General features: G+C 54.1%; 1 long non-coding RNA gene across 18 annotated transcripts in view; it reads right to left on the bottom strand.

Annotated features, from left to right (window-relative positions):
- The window catches only part of LOC129523818 (uncharacterized), a 227,006-nt gene that overhangs the window by 21,327 nt on the left and 189,607 nt on the right, over window positions 1-16,072 (bottom strand). For 12 of the 18 annotated variants that reach the window (XR_010134810.1, XR_010134809.1, XR_010134820.1 and 9 more), the window contains 3 exons: window positions 13,753-13,985; window positions 4,068-4,125; window positions 3,742-3,974 (listed from right to left, as the gene is read on the bottom strand). This is a non-coding gene — a long non-coding RNA (uncharacterized lncRNA). Of the gene's footprint in view, window positions 1-3,741; window positions 3,975-4,067; window positions 4,126-9,567; window positions 10,540-10,660; window positions 10,719-12,780; window positions 12,976-13,752; window positions 13,986-14,078; window positions 14,137-16,072 lie in introns of those variants that run through there. The other 6 variants (XR_010134812.1, XR_010134825.1, XR_010134819.1 and 3 more) reach the window with 6 other exon arrangements.

Below are 16,072 nucleotides of genomic sequence, written 5' to 3'. Positions count from 1 at the left end.
CCCTAACCCTGGGCACTGGCCATAACCCTAAAACCCTAACCCAGCGCCCTGGCCCTGACCCTAAAACCCTAACCCTGGGCCCTGACACTGATCCTAAAACCCTAACCCTGGGCCCTGACCCTGAGCCTAAAACCCTAACCCTGGGCCCTGGTCCTGAGCCTAAAACCCTAACCCTGGGCCCTGGCCCTGACCCTAAAACCCTAACCGTGGGACCTGGCCCTGAGCCTAAAACCCTAACCCTGGGCCCTGGCCCTGAGCCTAAAACCCTAACCCTGGGCCCGGGCCCTGAGCCTAAAACCCTAACCCTGGGCCCTGGCCCTGACTCTAAAACCCTAAACCTGGGCCCTGGCCCTGAGCCTAAAACCCTAACCCTGGGCCCTGGCCCTGAGCCTAAAACCCTAACCCTGGGCCCTAACCCTAAAACAACCATAACCCTGGGCCCTGACCCTAAAATAACCCTAACCTTGCGCCCTGAAACTAAAACAACCCTAACCCTGGGAACTGACCCAAAAACAACCCTAAAACTGGGCCCTGACCCTAAAAGAACCCTAAACCTGGGCCCTGGCCCTGAACCTAAAACAACCCTAATCCTGGGACCTGGCCATGACCCTAAAACAACCCTAACCCTGGGCCCTGGCCCTGACCCTAAAACAACCCTAAACCTGGGCCCTGGCCCTGAGCCTAAAACCCTAACCCTGGACCCTGGACCAGTGCCTAAAAACCTAACCCTGGGCCCTGACCCTAAAACAACCCTAACTTTGGGCCCTGGCCCTGACCCTAAAACAACCCTAACCCTAGGCCGTGGCCCTGACCCTAAAACAAAGCTAACCCTGGGCCCTGGCCCTGACCCTAAAACAACCCTAACCCCGGGCCCTGACCCTAAAACAACCCTAACCCTGTGCCCTGACCGTAAAACAAAACTAACCCTGGGCCCTGACCCTAAAACAACCCTATCATTGGGCCCTGACCCTAAAACAACCCTAACCCTGGGCCCTGACCCTAAAACAACCCAAACTCTGGGCCCTGACCCTGAAACAACCCTAACCCAGGGCCCTGACCCTGAAACAACCCTAACCCTGGGCCCTGACTCTGAAACAACCCTTACCATGGGCCCTGACCCTGAGCCTAAAACCCTAACCCTGGGCCATGGCCCTGAGCCTAAAACCCTAACCCTGGGCCCTGACCCTAAAACAACCCTAACCCTGCGCCCTGACCCTAAAACAACCCTAACCCTGGGCTCTGACCCTAAAACAACCCTATCGTTGGGCCCTGACCCTAAAACAACCCTAACCCTGGGCCCTGACCCTAAAACAACCAAAACTCTGGGCCCTGACCCTGAAACAACCCTAACCCTGGGCCCTGACCCTGAAACAACCCTAACTCTGGGCCCTGACCCTGAAACAACCCTAACCCAGGGCCATGACCCTGAAACAACCCTAACCCTGGGCCCTGACCCTGAAAAAACCCTAACCCTGGGCCCTGACCCTGAAACAACCCTAACCATGGGCCCTGACCCTGAGCCTAAAACCCTAACCCTGGGACCTGGCTCTGAGCCTAAAACCCTAACCCTGGGCCCTGGCCCTTACCCTAAAACCCTAACCCTGGGCCCTGGCCCTGAGCCTAAAACCCTAACCCTGGGCCCTGGCCCTTACCCTAAAACCCTAACCCTGGGCCCTGGCCCTGATCCTAAAACCCTAACCGTGGGTCCTGACCCTAAGACAACCCTACCCTGGGCCTTGACCCTAAAACAACCCCAACCCTGGGCCCTGACCCTAAAACAACCCTAACACTGGGCCCTGACCCTAAAACAACCCTAACCCTGGGCCCTGACCCTAAAACAACACTAACCCTGGGCCCTGACCCTAAAACAACCCTAACCCTGGGCCCTGACCCTAAAACAACCCTAACCCTGGGCCCTGACCCTTAAACAACCCTAACCCTGGGCCCTGACCCTAAAACAACCCTAACCCTGGGCCCTGACCCTAAAACAACCCTAACCCTGGGCCGTGGCCGTGACCCTAAAACAAAGCTAACCCTGGGCCCTGGCCCTGACTCCTAAAACAACCCTAACCCTGGGCCCTGACCCTAAAACAACCCTAACCCTGCGCCCTGACCCTAAAACAACCTTAACCCTGGGCCGTGGCCCTGACCCTAAAACAAGCCTAACACTGGGCCCTGGCCCTGACACTAAAACAAGCCTAACCCTGGGCCCTGGCCCTGACCCTAAAACAACCCTAACCCTGGGCCTTGGCCCTGACCCTAAAACAACCCTAACCCTAGGCCGTGGCCCTGACCCTAAAACCAGCCTAACCCTGGGCCCTGGCCCTGACCCTAAAACAAGCCTAACCCTGGGCCCTGGCCCTGACCCTAAAACAAACCTAACCCTGGGCCCTGGCCCTGACCCTAAAACAAACCCAACCCTGGGCCCTCACCCCAAAACAACCCTAAACTTGGTCCCTGACCCTAAAACAACCCTAACCCTGGGCCCTGACCCTAAAACAACCCTAAACCTGGGCCCTGACCCTAAAACAACCCTAACCCTGGGCCCTGATCCTAAAACAACCCTAACCCTGGGCCCCGATCCGAAAAAAACACTAACCCTGGGCCTCGACCCAAAAACAAACATAACCCTGGGCCCCGACCCTAAAACAACCCTAACCCTGGACCCTGGCCCAGACCCCAAAACAACCCTAACACTGGGCCCTGGCCCTGACCCTAAAACAACCCTAACCCTGGGCCCTGGCCCTGAACCGAAAACAACCCTAACCCTGTGCCCGGTCCCTGACCCTAAAACAACCCCAACCCTGGGCCCCGGCCCTGACCCTAAAACAACCCTAACCCTGGGCCCCGGCCCTGACCCTAAAACAACCCTAACCCTGAGCCCCGGCCCTGACCCTAAAACAACCCTAATCCTGGTCCCCGGCCCTGACCCTAAAACAAGCCTAACCCTGGGCCCTGGCCCTGACCCTGACCCTGAAACAACCCTAACCCTGGGCCCTGGCCCAAATTGAAATGAGGTCTGATGGGCAAAATTCCATATAAGCATAGTATAAGTTAATAAAGCAAATCGTGATAAATTAGTACGATTGACTTTCTGGAGTTTCTGACAATAAAAGTAAGGAAAATGCAGAACACAAAGACAGAGAGTAAAAGGAGAAATTAGGAAAACATTCTACATGTTTAATAGGAAGACACTGGCCGTGTTCATGCAGCGGCAGTATGTCGTGACATGACATACTTTGGAGAGAAGTTAACAGATGAGGAAGTTGATAAAAATCATCAGAGAAGCAAAATACTGGTAGCGACACTCAAGGAAACCACGAAATTTCCATAACTTATGTCAGCAAAGTGGGAATATTGTACAGTGTGTGTTGAAGTTCCTATACAACATTGTTTATCTGCCGTTTGTTTGTTTGTAAGGAATGTATATACTAACAGTTCTTCTTGCTGTCAAAAGAATATGTGTGAATAAGTCATTTTAACTTATTCTTCTGTTTTTCTTTTATCTTCCTGCCATCATCCCACAGCCTTACTTTAGAAATTTTTTCTTTAGAAAATTGAACAAGTGCTCCTTGTGGTGGCACATACCTCGAGGATGGGAGGCAGGGGTGGAAGGGTCACTTGAGGCCATTAGTTTGACAGCAGCCTGGCCAACAAAGTGAGACCCCATGTCTGCAAAACAATTTAAAAATTAGCCAAGTATCGTCATGTATACCTACAGTCCCAGCTACCTCAACTTACGGAGAAAGTTCAGGGCCTGGAGAGAAGGCTGGGCGGCAGGAGCTGGGTCTAAAGAGGCCATTGTAACGATGGAGCTGTGCCTGTGGAGGCTGTTGTGAGGCAGTAGGCTCATCTGCGGAGACTGCCGTGAGGTAGGGTATGGGCCTAAATAGGCCATTGTGAGTCATGAGCTTGGTCTGTAGAGGCTGACTGGAGAGAGTTCTGGGCCTGGCGAGGCTGCCGGGAGGTAGGAGCTGGGCCAAAAGATTTAAGCACATTTACGTTGATTAGGCACTTCATTTCCATTATTACACTGGAATATATAATAAAATAATTATAGAACTCACCATAATGTAGAATCAGTGGGCGTGTTAAGCTTGTTTTCCTGAAACTGGATGGTCCCACCTGAGCGTGATGGGAGAAAGTGACAGATCAATAGGTATTAGATTCTCATAAGCACAGCGCAACCTAGATCCCTCACATGCACGGTTCACAACAGGGTGCGTTCTCCTATGAGAATCTAATGCTGCTGCTCCTCTGAGAAGGTGGAGCTCAGGCGGGAATGTGAGCAAAGGGGAGTGGCTGTAAATACAGACAAAGCTTCCCTCACTCCCTCACTCGACACCACACACCTGCTGTGTGGCTCCTTACGGCTCCATGGCTCAGGGGTTGGGGACCCCTGCTCAAGTGCATCCAAAGCGACCCTTCCCACACCAGTCTTCATAGTAGTCAAGGGCAGCAACCACTTAGCTCCCAAGGCATGTGCCTCAGCTGGCATTTCATCACAATCAACAGTAAGTGGTAGCTTGAGTCACTGTGAGGTCACTTCCTGGAAATCACCCTAACCCTGGGCCCCGGGCCCTGACCCTAAAACCCTAACCCTGGGCCCCGGTCCCTGACCCTGAAGCCCTAACCCTGGGCCCCGGGCCCGGACCCTGAAGCCCTAACCCTGGGCCCCGGGCCCGGACCCTGAAGCCCTAACCCTGGGCCCCGGGCCCTGACCCTGAAGCCCTAACCCTGGGCCCCGGGACCGGACCCTGAAGCCCTAACCCTGGGCCCCGGGCCCTGACCCTGAAGCCCTAACCCTGGGCCCCGGGCCCTGACCCTGAAGCCCTAACCCTGGGCCCCGGGCCCTGACCCTGAAGCCCAAACCCTGGGCCCCGGCCCTGACCCTGAAGCCCTAACCCTGGGCCCCGGGCCCTGACCCTGAAGCCCTAACCCTGGGCCCCGGGCCCTGACCCTGAAGCCCTAACCCTGGGCCTCGGGCCCTGACCCTGAAGCCCTAACCCTGGGCCCCGGGCCCTTACCCTGAAGCCCTAACCCTGGGCCCTGGGCCCTGGCCTTGAAGCCCTAACCCTGGGCCCCAGGCACTGACCCTAAAACCCTAACCCTGGGCCCTGGGCCCTGACCCTAAAACCCTAACCCTGGGCCCTGACCCTAAAACCCTAACCCTGGGCCCTGACCCTAAAACCCTAACCCTGGGCCCTGACCCTAAAACCCTAACCCTTCGCCCTTACCCTAAAACCCTAACCCTTCGCCCTTACCCTAAAACCCTAACCCTAACCCTAGTGAGCCTAGACCACACATTGCACTCCAGCCTGGGTGACAGAGCATGACTCTGTCTCAAAAAAAAAAAAAAGAAAAAAGACAGAGAAAAGAAAGCCAACAAGACACCATTAGGCAACCCATTGTCAGGTTATGGGAGTTTGAAAAGGAAAGTAGAGAAAGGAGAAGAAAGCTTATTTAAAGAATGGCTGAAGACTGCCTAAATCATGGGAAAGATTTAGACATCTAAATCCATGAAGCTTAAAGATTCCTGAAGAGTTTCAAACCAAATAGATACTCACCAAGTCACAATATAATCAAATAGTCAAAAGTTAAAGAAACTTTGCAGGTCAGGACAGAATCGAATAATACATTCAAAGTGCTGAAAGAAAAAAAGTGCCAGCAACTAATACTATGTCTGACAAAGCTGTCCTTCAGAAAGAAAAAAGAAATAACGTGCTTCCTCGACAAACAAAGCTGAGGGCATTCAGGACCACTAGGTCTACCTTAAAAAAATGCTTAACGGAGTTTTTCAAGTAAAAATGAATGAAGTTGGGAGCAGTGGCTCATGCCCGTAATCCCATTTTGGGAGGCTGAGGTGGGTGGATCACCTGAGGTCGGGAGGTCAAGACCAGCCTGGCCAACATGGCAAAACCCCACCCCCAGTAAAAATACAAAAAATTAGCCAGGTATGAAGGCCACTGAGATCGTGCCACTGCACTCCAGCCTGGGTGACAAGAGTCAAACTACATTTCAAAAACAAAAAAACAAACAAAAAAAACAAAACTTGAGGCCTGGTCTTCTGCTCCTCTCCAACCCCCACTTCTCTGGGCCCAAGCCACCTGGGCTGAGGAGGGGGTGAGGTGTGAGCCCCTGCCAGGAACTCCCTGCCCGGACCAAGTACTCGGCCCCCAGGCCTGCATTCAGTGAGGCCTCCCGTGGCGTCAGCATGTTCGTGTGGAGGAATGTGGAAGGTCACTCTGTGGCCATGTTCCCCTGGTACTCCATCCCCTTCCTGACCCCTCCCTGCAGCCACACGAGGCCCAGCAACCTGCCAGTTACTCAGTGGCCTCCAACCAGAGAAAACAACCTGCCAAGTTGGCAGCTGTTGCTCATGAGCATCCACCAGGTGGCACAGGGAGTGTTGACCCTGGGCGGCCCCCTGGAGCCACCTGCCCTGAAAGCCCAGGGCCCGCAACCCTACACACTTTGGGGGTGGTGGAACCTGTTAAAAGCTCACCTCCCACCATGGAGGAGGAGCCCTGGGCCCCTCAGGGGAGTCCCTGCTGGACAGTGAGACAGAGAATGACCATGATGATGCTTTCCTCTCCATCATGTCTCCTGACACCCAGTTGCCTCTACCACTCAGATGATGTCAGGCCCAGTCCCTCAGTGCCCTGCGCAAGGAACAGGACTCATCTTCTGAGAAGGATGGACGCAGCCCCAACAAATGGGACAAGGACCACATCGGTGGCCCATGAGTGGCGGTCATGATCTTCAGCAAGCGGCACCAGGCCCTGGCAGGGCGCACCAGGGTCACTCCAACCAGGATATCCGGACTGTCAGCCAGATGCTGACTCTGGCCCAAAGACTTCTACTCAGTATGGAGCTCCAGGCCACTTTGCAGCCCCTGGTGAGGGAGGTGTACATACCATGAATTGTGGGACCTTCAGAGCTTTTCACTTTTCGGAAAATAGCTCCTGTTGGGGCTACAAGATGGAGTGTGAAGAGGGCCTTGGGCCACAGGGAGGTGCCTGTGGACTAGGGGGAGTTCATGCACCCCTTCTTTCCCCAGAGGGGCTGGACTCAGGTGAGTATGGGGGTGGGGGCTCCTGCACTTCGACACAGGCAGCGGGAGGGTTTTCTCCCCATTCCCTCTGCACTCCCAACTTGAGCTATACTTTTTAAGAAAGTGATTCACCCTGCCTTTGCCCCCTTCCCCAGAACAGAACACGTTGATCATGGGCGATATTTTTCATTGTGCCAAACAGTTGCCATGACCGTCATTAAACCTGTTTAACACCAAATAATAAGGAAAATAAAATAAAAAATTCGAGCTTGGTGCAGAAACTCACCCCAAATAAATCACCTACCAAAATATTTACATAATGGTGGAAATATTCCAAAATTCAATATTTTGGGATTTATACACAAAAGATAAACAAATTAGAGGCCAAGAGGCTGCCAGAAGGGAAAAACGGGGCCTGGGAAGGCCGTTGTGAGGAATGAGCTGGGCCTAAAGAGGCCACTGGCAGGCGGGAGCTGGGCCTGCCGAAGCGGCCGAGAGGCAGGAGCTTTGGACTCGGGAGGCCGCAATGAGGCGAGAGCTAGCTGGGCATGGAGAGTCCGCTGTGAGTCCGGGCCCGTGCAGGCCTTCGAGAGGCAGGAGGCCGGGCCTGCAAAGGCCCACTGGAGGTCAAGTTCTGGGCCTGAAGAGGCCACCAAAAGTCAAAAGCGGGGCCTGGGAAGGCCGCCAAGAGCCATGAGCTGGTCTGGGCTGAAAGAGGCCACTGGGAGGCAGGAGGAGCTGGGCCTGGAGAGGCTGACTCGAGGAAGTTTTGCACCTGGAGAGGCCGCCGAGAGGACGGAGCTGGGCCCGGGGAGGCCGACTTGCTGCTCTTCCGGGCCCAATTCCAGGCCGACTTGACGACAACTTGGGCCTGCTGGGAGCTGGGCAGGAGCTGAGTCCAAAGACGTTGTTGGGAGGCCAGAGTCAGGCCTGGAGACGCAGCTGGGAGGAAGAGCTGGGCCCGGAGAGGATGCCGGGAGGCTGCAAGTGGGTCTGGAGAGGCCGATTTGAGGAGGCCCGGCCTCCGCCTCCCGCATGGCGGCCTCTGCAGGCACAGCTGTTTCTCCTGGCTGCATCTCCCGCCTCCCAGCAAACAAGCTTTTTTGGCTCAGCTCCCGCCTGCGTTTGTAGACCCCGAAGTTTCTGCAACCAAGCTCTTCAGACCCACATCCCACCTCCCAGTACCTGAACAGTCCCAGCTCCGGCTGGAGAACAGAGTCTGTAGGCCCCGCTGTTGCCTCCCAGGGGAGTCTCCAAGCCCAGCTCTCACCCCACCACGACCTCCCAGGCCCAAGTCGCTGCCTGCCTCACAGCAGCCCGCGTGCGACCCTGCTCCTCCCTCACGGTGGCCTGTTGAGGCAGGGGCTCACGCTGACCTCTCTCAGCGTGGGAGGGGCCGGTGTGAGGCAAGGGCTCACGCCGACCTCTCTCAGCGTGGGAGGGGCCGGTGTGAGGCAAGGGCTCACGCCGACCTCTCTCAGCATGGGAGGGGCCGGTGTGAGGCAAGGGCTCACGCCGACCTCTCTCAGCATGGGAGGGGCCGGGGTGAGGCAAGGGGCTCACGCTGACCTCTCTCAGCGTGGGAGGGGCCGGTGTGAGGCAAGGGCTCATGCTGACCTCTCTCAGCGTGGGAGGGGCCGGTGTGAGACAAGGGCTCAGGCTGACCTCTGTCAGAGTGAGAGGGGCCCGTGTGAGGCAAGGGGCTCATGCCGACCTCTCTCAGCGTGGGAGGGGCCGGTGTGAGACAAGGGCTCAGGCTGACCTCTGTCAGAGTGAGAGGGGCCCGTGTGAGGCAAGGGGCTCACGCCGACCTCTCTCAGCGTGAGAGGGGCCGGTGTGAGGCAAGGGCTCACGCCAACCTCTCTCAGCGTGGGAGGGGCCGGTGTGAGGCAAGGGGCTCACGCCGACCTCTCTCAGCATGGGAGGGGCCGGTGTGAGGCAAGGGCTCACGCCGACCTCTCTCAGCGTGGGAGGGGCCGGTGTGAGGCAAGGGCTCAGGCTGACCTCTCTCAGCGTGGGAGGGGCCGGTGTGAGGCAAGGGCTCATGCTGACCTCTCTCAGCGTGGGAGGGGCCGGTGTGAGACAAGGGCTCAGGCTGACCTCTGTCAGAGTGAGAGGGGCCCGTGTGAGGCAAGGGGCTCACGCTGACCTCTCTCAGCGTGAGAGGGGCCGGTGTGAGGCAAGGGCTCACGCCGACCTCTCTCAGCGTGGGAGGGGCCGGTGTGAGGCAAGGGGCTCACGCCGACCTCTCTCAGCGTGGGAGGGGCCGGTGTGAGGCAAGGGGCTGACGCTGACCTCTCTCAGCGTGGGAGGGGCCGGTGTGAGGCAAGGGCTCACGCCGACCTCTCTCAGCGTGGGAGGGGCCGGTGTGAGGCAAGGGGCTGACGCTGACCTCTCTCACCGTGGGAGGGGCCGGTGTGAGTCAAGGGCTCACGCCGACCTCTCTCAGCATGGGAGGGGCTGGTGTGAGGCAAGGGCTCACGCTGACCTCTCTCAGCGTGGGAGGAGCCAGTGTGAGTCAAGGGGCTCACGCTGACCTCTCTCAGGATGGGAGGGGCCGGTGTGAGGCAAGGGCTCACGCTGACCTCTCTCAGCGTGGGAGGAGCCAGTGTGTGGCAGGGGCTCATGCCTCTGGGCAGGGTACCAGAGGCATGGGCATCAACAGGCCACCGTGAGGGAGGAGCTGGGCCGCATGCGGGCTGCTGGGAGGCAGGCAGGGACTTGGCCCCAGGTGGCCGCCGTGGGGGCAAGAGCTGGGCCTGGAGAGGCCCCTGGGAGGCAAGAGCGGGACCTGCAGAGGCCGTTCTCCAACCATTGCTGGGCCCGTACAGGCCACCGGGCGGCAGGAATGAGGCCCAAAGAACTTGGCTGGAGAAAGTTCGGGACCTACAAAGGCGGTTGGGAGCTGGGCAGGAGTTGAGCCAAAAGAGCTTGCTTACTTGCTGGGAGGCATGGCTGGGAGATGCCGACTTCAGGACAACTTGGGCCTGCAGAGGTCACCGGGAGGCCCAAGCTTGGCGTGGAGGAGCCCACCGACCGGAGACCATTTGGGGCCTGCAGGTGCCATTGGAGGGCAGGAGCTCATCGTGGAGGGGGCACCGTGAGGCCTGACCTGGGCCTGGGGAGCTTGGCTTGAGGAAGCTGTGGGCCGACCAAGGACGCCAGGAGATGGGTAGGCACTGAGTCCAAAGAGGTTGTTGAGAGGCAGGAGTCAGGCCTGGAGACGCAGCCAGGAAGAGGAGCTTGGCCCGGAGAGGACGCCTGGAGGGTGCAAGTGAGTCTGGAGAGGCCGACTTGAGGAGGTTCTCAGCCCGGAGAGGCCGCCGGAAGGGAAAAACTGGGACTGGAAAGGCTGTTGTGAGGAATGAGCCCCATGGGCCTGAAGAGGCCACTGGCAGGCGGGAGCTGGGTGTGTAGAAGCTGCTGAAAGGTTGGGAGCTTGGCTTGGGGAGTCCACAGTGAGGCAGATGCTGGGCCTGAAGAATCTGCTTAAAAAGATTTAAGCACATTTACATTTATTAGGCACTTTATTTCCATTATTACATATATATAAATATATATACGTATTATATATCCAATATATAATAAAATGATTATACAACTCACCATAATGTAGAATCAGTGGGCGTGTTAAGCTTGTTTTCCTGAAACTGGATGGTCCCACCTGAGCGTGATGGGAGAAAGTGACAGATCAATAGGTATTAGATACTCATAAGCACAGCGCAACCTAGATCCCTCACATGCATGGTTCACAACAGGGTGCGTTCTCCTATGACAATCTAATGCTGCTGCTCATCTGAGAAGGTGGAGCTCAAGCGGGAATGTGAGCAAAGGGGAGTGGCTGTAAATACAGACGAAGCTTCCCTCACTCCCTCACTCGACACCACTCACCTCCTGCTGTGTGGCTCCCTACGGCTCCATGGCTCAGGGGTTGGGGACCCCTGCTCAAGTGCATCCAAAGCGACCCTTCCCACACCAGTCTTCATAGTGGTCAAGGGCAGCAACCACTTAGCTCCCAAGGCATGTGCCTCAGCTGGCATTTCGTCACAATCAACAGTAAGTGGTAGCTTGAGTCACTGTGAGGTCACTTCCTGGAAATCACCAGCATCCCATTTCCCACTGGCAAAGAGCTCAGCACTGCCCCCTGGGAAACCAAACCTATGCCCAAATCCCATCTGTGTGGGTTTATCTCCTGGGACCCTTCCTAACGTATTAGTCAGAGTCCAATCAGGAAGCATAAACCACTCAAAAGTTTAAAGTGGTAAAATTTAATACGGAGAATTATTCATTATAACAGGTGAACAGCATAATGAGAGATTGGCTAGCACAAAGTAAAGAGAACTCTAGAGAATACAGGACTAGCCCAGGCCAGGCATGGTGGCTCATGCCTGAAATTCCAGCAATTTGAGAAGCTAATGCAGGAGGATTGCTTAAGGCCAGGAGCTAGAGACCGGTCTGGACAACACAGTGAGAACCTGTCTCTATCCAAAAGAAGAAAAAAGTTAGCTGGGAGTGGTGGTGCACACTTGTAGTCCCAGCTACTCGGAATGCTGAAGTTTGAGCCTGGGAGGTCAAGGCTGCAGCGAGGCATGATTATGCCACTACAGTCTAGCCTGGTGACAGAGCAAGACCCTGTCTCAAAGAACAAAACAACAACAACCATTTACAGACAGAAAAGAGGTAGAGCTAATAAGCTAAGGAAAGATGTTGAAATGTGACAAGTAAAGTAATATGAGGTCTTTTATCTATTTAAAATAATCAAACAAAAAATGACTTACTAAATTATAATACCCTGTGCTGGCAAAGGTGCAGTGAAATGGGCACTTTCTTATACTATGAGGGGTGTTTAAATTGTGTATAAGCCTTCCTGGGTAAAGCTTGTCAATTTTTTAAAATAATGGAGACAGGGTCTCACCATACTGCCATACTGCCTCCTCCAACTCTTGGCCTCAAGCAATCCTCCTCTCTTAGCCTCCCAAAGTGCTAAGATTATAGCTGGGAGGCACCCAAAACCCTGTCAATTTACATCAAGGGTAATGAGAATGTCCATTCACCATGACTCACAGTAATCTTACTTCTGGGGAGACAATTCAATCTAAACAAAAGGTCATCTGTACACACACAGTAAAAATCTGGGAGTAACTGAAGACAGAGTTGGTAAGTGAAATAAGAAACAGTTCTAAGAAATTAAACTATGGTATCAATAGGCACCTGGTATAAAAGGTCAGTTGATGTTAGCTGCTACTTTTTTGTTGTTTTGAGACAGGGTCTCACTCTGTCACCCAGGCTGGAGTGCAGAGGCCTGATCATGACTCACTGCAGTCTCAGCCTCCCTGGGCTTGAGTGATCCTCCCACCTCAGCCTCCCAAGTAGCTGGGACTACAGGAACGTGCCACCACACTAGGCTAATTCATGTATTTTTCTGTAGGGATGGTGACTCCCCCTTTGTTTCCAAGGCCTATCGCAAACTCTTGGCCTCAAGCCATCCTCCTGCCTCAGCCTCCCAAAGTGTTGCGATTACCAGTGTGAGCCACCACACCTGGCCAGCTGCTACTTTTAGCAGTATTATTATTATTCTTCCACTCCATTAAAAATTATTATTTTCAAGGCTATGCAACAGTATGTATCCTACAGCGTAATTGTAAAAACATATACAGTTGCCGTCCCTCAGTATACAGAATTAGTTACAGCCGCCCATCTCTGCATATACCAAAATCCATGCTTACTCACGTTTCGCTGTCACCCCTCTGGAATCCACGTGTACGAAAATACCAAATATTAGTTGGGCGTAGTGGCAAGCACCTGTAGTCTCAGCCACGTGGGAGGTTGAGATGGGAGGATCGCTTCAGCCTGGAAGGTTGAGGCTGCAGTCAGCTGCGATAGCACTACTACCCTCCAGCCTCGGACAACAGAGGGAGACCCTGTCTCAGAAAAAAAAAAAAACAAAATAAAACAGGTTAGAAATTGTAATGAGGTCTGTTGGGCAAAATTCCATATAAGCAAAGTATAAATTAATAAAGCAAATCATGATAAATTAGTACGATTGACTTTCTGGAGTTTCTGACAATAAAAGTAAGGAAAATGCAGAACACAAAGACAGAGAGTAAAAAGAGAAATTAGGAAAGCATTCTACATGTTTAATAGGAAGACACTGGCCGTGTTCGTGCAGCGGCAGCATGTCGTGACATGACATACTTTGGAGAGAAGTTAACAGATGAGGAAGTTGATAAAAATCATCAGAGAAGCAAAATACTGGTAGCGACACTCAAGGAAACCACGAAATTTCCATAACTTATGTCAGCAAAGTGGGAATATTGTACAGTGTGTGTTGAAGTTCCTATACAACATTGTTTATCTGCCATTTGTTTGTTTGTAAGGAATGTATATACTAACAGTTCTTCTTGCTGTCAAAAGAATATGTGTGAATAAGTCATTTTAACTTATTCTTCTGTTTTTCTTTTATCTTCCTGCCATCATCCCACAGCCTTACTTTAGAAATTTTTTCTTTAGAAAATTGAACAAGTGCTCCTAGTTGTGGCACATACCTCGAGGATGGGAGGCAGGGGTGGAAGGGTCACTTGAGGCCATTAGTTTGACAGCAGCCTGGCCAACAAAGTGAGACCCCATGTCTGCAAAACAATTTAAAAATTAGCCAAGTATCGTCATGTATACCTACAGTCCCAGCTACCTCAACTTACGGAGAAAGTTCAGGGCCTGGAGAGAAGGCTGGGAGGCAGGAGCTGGGTCTAAAGAGGCCATTGTAACGATGGAGCTGTGCCTGTGGAGGCTGTTGTGAGGCAGTAGGCTCATCTGCGGAGACTGCCGTGAGGTAGGGTATGGGCCTAAATAGGCCATTGTGAGTCATGAGCTTGGTCTGTAGAGGCTGACTGGAGAGAGTTCTGGGCCTGGCAAGGCTGCCGGGAGGTAGGAGCTGGGCCAAAAGATTTAAGCACATTTACGTTGATTAGGCACTTCATTTCCATTATTACACTGGAATATATAATAAAATAATTATAGAACTCACCATAATGTAGAATCAGTGGGCATGTTAAGCTTGTTTTCCTGAAACTGGATGGTCCCACCTGAGCGTGATGGGAGAAAGTGACAGATCAATAGGTATTAGATTCTCATAAGAACAGCGCAACCTAGATCCCTCACATGCACGGTTCACAACAGGGTGCGTTCTCCTATGAGAATCTAATGCTGCTGCTCATCTGAGAAGGTGGAGCTCAAGCGGGAATGTGAGCAAAGGGGAGAGGCTGTAAATACAGACGAAGCTTCCCTCACTCCCTCACTCGACACCACTCACCTGCTGTGTGGCTCCTTACGGCTCCATGGCTCAGGGGTTGGGGACCCCAGCTCAAGTGCATTAAAGCGACCCTTCCCACACCAGTCTTCACAGTAGTCAAGGGCAGCAACCACTTAGCTCCCAAGGCATGTGCCTCAGCTGGCATTTCGTCACAATCAACAGTAAGTGGTAGCTTGAGTCATTGTGAGGTCACTTCCTGGAAATCACCCTAAACCTGGGCCCTGACACTAAAACCCTAACCCTGGGCCCTGACCCTAAAACCCTAACCCTGGGCCCTGACACTAATACCCTAACACTAGGCCCTGGTCCTGAGCCTAAAACCCCAAACCTGGGTCCCGGCCCTGACCTTAAACAACCCTAAACCTGGGCCCCGGCCCTGACCCTAAAGCAACCCTAACACTGGGCCCCGGACCTGACCCTAAAACAACCCTAACACTGGGCCCCGGCCGACACCCTAAAACAACCCTAACCCTGGCCCCGGACCTGAACCTGAAACAAGCCTAAACCTGGGCCCTGGCCCTGACCCTAAAAAAACCCTAACCCTGGGCCCTGGCACTAAAACAAGCCTAACCCTGGGCCCTGGCCATGACACTAAAACAACCATAAACCTGGGCCCTGGCCCTGACCCTAAAACAAGCCTAAACCTGGGCCCTGGCCGTGACCCTAAAACAAGCCTAACCCTGGGCCCTGGACCTGACCATAAAGCAACCCTAATCTTGGGCACTGACCCTAAAACAACTCTAACCCTGGGCACTGACCCTAAAATAACCATAACCCTGGGCCCTGGCCCTGAACCTAAAACAACCCTAACCCTGGGCCCTGGCCCTGACACTGAAACAACCCTTACCCTGAACCCTGGCACTGAACCTAAAACAACCCTAACCCTGGGACCTGGCCCTGACCCTAAAACAAGCCTAACCCTGGGCCCTGGCCCTCACCCTAAAACAACCATAACCCTGGGCCCTGGACATCACCCTAAAACAACCCTAACCCTGAGCCCTGGCCCTGACCGTAAAACAACCCTAACACTGGGCCCTGGCCCTGTCCCTAAAACAACCCTAAACCTGGGCCCTGACCCTGACCCTAAAACAACCCTATCCCTGGGCCCTGGCCCTGACCCTAAAACAACCCTAACCCTGGGCCCTGGACCTGACCCTAAAACAACCCTATCCCTGGGCCCTGGCCCTGACCCTAAAACAAGCCTAATCCTGGGCCCTGGCCCTGACCCTAAAACACCCCTAAACCTGGGCCCTGGCCCTGACACTAAAACAACCCTAATGCTGGGCCCTGGCCCTGACCTAAAACAACCCTGACCCTGGGCCCTGGCCCTGACCCTAAAACAACCCTAACCCTGGGCCCTGGCACTAAAACAAGCCTAAACCTGGGCCCATGTCCTGACCCTAAAACAACCCTAACCCTGGGCCCTGGCCCTGACCCTAAAACAACCCTAACCCTGGGCCATGGCCCTGACCCTAAAACAACACTAACCCTGGGCACTGGCCCTGACCCTAAAACAACCCTAACCCTGGGCCCTGGCTCTGACCCTAAAACAAGCCTAACCCTGGGCCCTGGCCCTGACCCTAAAACAACCCTAAACCTGGGCCCTGTCCTTGACCCTAAAACAAGCCTAATCCTGGGCCCTGGCCCTGACCCTAAAACAAGCCAAACCGTGGGCCCAAGACCTGACCCTAAAACAAGCCTAACCCTGG

Source organism: Gorilla gorilla, chromosome 6 (genome assembly GCF_029281585.2).
Source record: "Gorilla gorilla gorilla isolate KB3781 chromosome 6, NHGRI_mGorGor1-v2.1_pri, whole genome shotgun sequence".
Classification (NCBI taxonomy): Eukaryota; Metazoa; Chordata; class Mammalia; order Primates; family Hominidae; genus Gorilla; species Gorilla gorilla.
This window is presented reverse-complemented; position numbering and strand designations above follow the sequence as displayed.